This window comes from Pseudonaja textilis, chromosome Z (genome assembly GCF_049901715.1).
Source record: "Pseudonaja textilis isolate UNSWEBS1 chromosome Z, rPseTex1.2, whole genome shotgun sequence".
In the NCBI taxonomy this organism is placed as follows: Eukaryota; Metazoa; Chordata; class Lepidosauria; order Squamata; family Elapidae; genus Pseudonaja; species Pseudonaja textilis.
In genome coordinates this window covers 34536354-34542353 of record NC_142008.1, presented here as the reverse complement: position 1 = coordinate 34542353, position 6000 = coordinate 34536354, and positions in this window count along the sequence as shown.

Below are 6000 nucleotides of genomic sequence, written 5' to 3'. Positions count from 1 at the left end.
TTTCTCTTCTTACTTTAAGAAGTAAATTGTATTACATTTTTATTTAGATGTTTTTTTAAAAAAACTTTAATTTATTTAAAATACAAATTCATGGAAAGAGAGTTACCATTTTTTATTTTAATCTGGATTAAAATTAATCTGGATATAAATCAAATTAAATCTTTAACTTCACAAAAAATTAAGATAACCCAAATATATAATCCTGACTTCACATACTCTCCATATTTGCTAACATGGGTATGGGAAATAACAGACTTTGAAATTATCAATGTAGAAAAGGTCAACCAGAAGATAATATGAGGTGGAACCTGTCTGAGGACTTTACCCAGAATTGATCTGGATACAAATACAAGGAATAGAGGAGAGAAATAAAAAGTGGAGTAATAGGGATAAGAATTCCTATTAATGTAATTCTAATTTTTTAAAAAATAAGTATACCATATATTGATTAAAACCAAACTGTAATAGCTGCTATGAAGGAGATCATTACCGGATAATTTCATAATCAACTTCTTATACTTGTTGATAAAATAGACAAATATATAGAATGTAAACAGTACAGCAAATAAATGAAAGGGTAAAAGTTGATGTTGTGATCGTATCAAAACATGCAGGATATTCATACTACTACAAGTAACCATTTTTTAATCCTGACAGTCCCCTTGCCTTTTTATTTTATTTTTTGCTTTTTCTAGCATATCATTTGAATGGACTTTTCAAGTTACTGCTAGAATTCTCAGGTTTAAGCAAAAATTAGAAAGGCTAGTTACTAAATGAAAAAAATTAAACCTACATCTTCAGAGTAGAATTCAACTTGCTAACTACAGAAAGAAAAGAAATTCATCTGTACAACTATGCAACATTGTTTCAAATATAAACATACTAATTCTTAGATTCAGCTTTCAATTTGAATATCCAGATTTATTAGTAGTCAGCAGTGCTTCTCTATAGCAAAGTCTAGTGTACTTAATATTGAAAAGTCAGAGAAGACCATTGTTACATGACTTAGGCTCTTCTTGTTTGGACTACTGAAACATGTTATATCCAAGTAACCTGTAAACAGTGTTTAAATTTTTTACTTTGTAAAAAATTTAACTTTGCACCAAGTCAAAGTATTGATAGGAAATATGTGAATGTCCATTATGTGATAATTACCTTCATTGTTGTTCTACTTATATCTATAGTTTAAACACTTACATGAAGGGTAGTTAAATAAGAGGAACAATTTTTCCCCTTAAGGTTGGCTTGCATTTCAAGATTTTCAGACCTGGTCATTTCTGTACTACCAAATTTGAACCATATTTTTAATGAGAATAATCTAGATCCTATCTTCATAGTTTGAATGTTTTGTTAAAGAGAACTTGATATATTATTGACCTTTATTTGTTGACTTGTAATCATTGTACAATGTGTTTTAGCTAATTGTAATTTATGTTACTGATGTTTGTGCTTGGACAGCTAGGTGACACTACTTGTGCCAGACATAACTGTTACAGAGTCCACGAAACAGATGTCTCAAGTCCAGAAAAAGAATGACTGGAAGTGTGTTAATTCAAAGTCATGAAAAAGGTGCAGAGTTTAAATAGTTATAGTTTGTTTGTGAAAATTGTATTGTAAGCAAGTTTGCTGAATATGGAGTTAAGGATCTGGTATGTCAGCATTTTAAGAAAACTAAATTTTAATTACTGGCTGCTAAATTGAAATCCACCCAGTTCTATTGATATACTTAAATAGTGATACTACTTTACACGGACCTGAATTAAACCCACTAGGATTTATTACTTAATTTTCACAAAACATACATACATATATACTTGTGCTGTTATGTTTATTCATTTTTTTCACATGCTTTTCTATATAAATGGATGAGATAACAAATTATATTACTGAACTATGTTAACCTCTTATGCTCAAACAAGAGGCTGTATAAATAAATACTTTCTGAGGAGCACTTTAAAAATTCTTTTAAATATAACCTTCAGAACCAAAAAATCAATGAAGCACATTTTTAAAAGCTATAAATAGGTAACATAAAAACTACAACAGTACACTGATATTTTATACTGAGAGTACAGTTCCTGGTATACATGGCATTTAGTGTAGGATGAGTTTAATTTTATATAAGCCAGTTTGCAGGTTACAGAGTTCAGTTTGTCAGATTGAGTAATTAATTGGCAATAAATTTTTTAACTGAATTATTTTAAGAACGGATATGCAAAATATAAGTAACAAAAGAAGCTCCACAAAAATGGTTTCTGCCTTATCTTTGGTAGGTATTATTTTAGTTAATTTTTAAGCATTATACAAATTGTATTACAGAGCCTCGGTAACACAGTTGTTAGAGTGCTGTATTGCAGGCCACTTCTGCTAACTACTGACTGCCTGTAATTTGGCAGTTCAAATCCCAATAGGCTCAAGGTTGACTCAGCCTTCTATCCTTCTAAGGTAGGTAAAATGAGCTCCCAGATTGTTGGGTGCAATATGCTGACTCTGTAAAACCACTTATAGAGGGCTGTAAAGCACTATCAAGTATTAGAAAAGTCTAAGTGCTATTGCTATTTCATTAAACCAATAAAAAGAAATTCAATATTAAATATAATATCTACAGCTTATATGAACTGAGATACAATGTATGTAATCTTATTAAACTTATATTAACAAATGAAACAAGATTATTCTACCTAGTATTAAGTACAGATATTTTGGAAATATTTCTATTGCTGTAATTTGCCAAAGTTTTTCAAACAAGTTGTTAATAGTTAACTATTCAAATCATACCAATATTTGGCAGTAACCAGTAATCCTGGCAGCTATAAACACATGAGCTTATTTGGTATGATTTATAGCTACTGTGGTTTGCATTTGCTGACTACTGGTACTAATATTAACTATGTAATAATTAATTAACTCCATTAACAAATCATCACATAATGTGAAAAGTCTACTTAGATGCTTATAAAAAGGAAACTATTTGAAAAGGAAAACTTGGTGAAAGGGAGCATAATACTCTGCAATCTTCAATACAAAGATTCCTGAATAACCATATTTTTCTCACATATTTATCTTTGTTTTAATATATCAACTAAATTAACAGGATAAGACAAGTTTAACCTCTGTTTTTAATACATTTTATATGCCTATCCTTTGCTGTAGGACATCTGATATAATTATGCATCAAAGTAAAATGCAACTGCATGGTTCATAAAAAGTATCTGTTCACTTAATATTTTAAATCTAGATGATATCTCAAAAGCTTTGATTAAAAATCTATAACAAACTAGTATTTGTACACCATTATTTATTGCAAGGCATTATGGAATCAAGCAATATTTTTGTCCCTATTCCTACCTTCTACATGAAAATTTCTTGAATGGATCATTGCAGAGAAAAATCTCAATTTTAGACAAAATATGCAACTTACAAGCCCAATTAAAAATATCATTATATTGATAGCAGAAACAGCTTTTCCCAATGTTACAGTACTAATGTTATAATAGTACACCAAATTATGGTAATATCATTAATCCAAGTTTATAATCAAAATTTCCACACAGAAAAATTCCACTCCATATAAGTGCTGCAAAGTTTTATTGACACAAAGGAAATATCCTGCCCACTGTTCAAGTAAGTAGAATCTCTCAAGTTTGTAAACTTACAGTTTTTCCTGTTCTAATACAAAATGAAATTCAATGGTGAGAGAAGTGCTATATTTACGCAATAAATGTAAGAAAAACCAAATGCACAGGTATGGTACATGACAAACTACTCCTAAAACTAAAATCTTACAGTATCTCTGGACACCTGCATTACTGGATAGAAGCATTCCTGTCAAACAGACAACAAATGGTCAAAATTGGGAGCATCCTATCAAACTCTGTACCTGTCAATAGTGGTGTCCCCCAAGGCAGTGTTCTAGGATCAACTCTTTTCATACTCTACATAAATGACCTCTGTGATCATATCAAGAGCAACTGCGTTCTCTTCGCTGATAATGTAAAGCTATTCAACACCATAGACAATACTGCTACCCTTAAAAAAACCTTGACTATGTATCAGAACAGTCAAACAAATGGCAACTTCAAATTTCAACACATAAATGCTCCATCCTACATATTAGCAAAAAATAATAATCAGAAAATAAAATACAGGCTGAATAGTCAAGACCTTGTTAAAGATCCAACTCTGTCAAGGACCTTGCAGTACTCATCTCAGATGACCTAAGTGCTAGAGCCCACTGTAACTACATAGCCAAAAAGGCATTAAGAGTTGTTAACCTAATCTTACATAGCTTTTTCTCTGGTAATATTACACTAATAACTAGAGCATACAAAACTCTTGCGAGACCAATACTCGAATACAGCTCATCAGTCTGGAACCCACATTACGTATCTGATATTAACACAGTTGAGAAAGTCCACAAATATTTCACAAGAAGTGTTCTCCACTCCTCTACTAGTTGCAGAATACCTTATGCCACCAGACTCGAAATTCAAGACCTAGAAAACCTAGAACTACGCCACCTTCGGTCCAATCTAAGTATAGCATATAAAATCATACATTGCAATGTCCTACCTGTCAATGAATACTTCAGCTTCAACCATAACAACACTAGAGCAAACAATAGATACAAACTCAAGGTTAATCACACCAAGGTTAATTGTCATATTTCCTGATTGCAGGAAATACGACTTCAACAACAGAGTGGTCGATGTCTAGAATACTCTACCTGACTCTGTGGCTTTTTTCCCCAAACCCCAAAAACTTTAACCTTAGACTGTCTACTATTGACCTCACCCCTTTCCTAAGAGAGGTCTGTAGGGGGCATGCATAGAGAGAGACTGGACATCCTTTTGCCTGAAATGGTACAGTTTCCTGCCTAAGAAGCAGGTTCGACTAGAAGACTTCCAAGGTCCCTTCCAACTCTGTTGTTCTATTATTTGTTATTTTATTGGAATAGCATAGAAAATCATCTGTAAATTTCCCTTCCAGATTAACTTCATTCCTTTTCAATTTCTCCTTCCCTAGCTTGTATATTTCTGAGATCTCTTTAATACTGAACATACATTCTCTACTGATGCCAAGTCTACATCCTAGAACAGGGGTGTCAAACTCACGTAGTCACGGTCGTGTCATGTGGCACATCAGGTCAGCATGTGATGCATTTGGCCCGCAGGTTGGAGTTTGACATCCCTGTCCTAGAATCATCACAACATCCTCTAACGTCCAATCATAATAATATGAAAGAAATCACAATCTTTTCTTAGCTGTTTTTTTATTCCTCTTGCTATTCTTCCAAAGGCAAAAGTCATTTTCACATAGCCATACTATTTCTTACATTAATCTACAGTACTGCTTTTTAAAAACTTTTAAGAAGGTTCCAAATTAATTATTTAACTTGTGTTTCATAAGATTTGTTTCAATAAAATTCTGTTCTGAAAATAATTTAAATTAATCTCTATTATTTTGTTGTATTTTCTAAGGGAATTTCCTTTTCTACAATAAGCATTTCCAATTATATTTCCTTATGTTTTGTCAGGAAACATGCTAGTTTGTGTATGATCTGCTTATGGAATTAAACTAGGATTACACCAAGAAGGTGCTACTGAAGTACACATTTTCCTAAATTCCCTTAGGTGTTTATGTCCCAGAATGCTTGTTCTTTGAGTACAGAGAAATATTCTGAAAATAAATTTAAAAATATGGGCTAAGTATTGTACCATCAAAAATCTATTTTCCTATGAGCAATAGATGAATCTTAATATATAGTCTATACTAATTTTTAATTTAGTATAGCATTCAGTGGGTGGGGTAGCAAAATATTGAAAAGTTGAAATGAATATAGTAGGACCAATAAGTTCAGAAGTCTTTGAAAGTAAGATCAGGTTTGAAAATTGGCTGGATAACGTAATGAGTGACAGAGAAAATTACATCTCCTGATGTATTCCTACAAGGTGGGCAGTTAAGCAATAACTTAGTATGCAAGTGAAAGTACCTTATTTT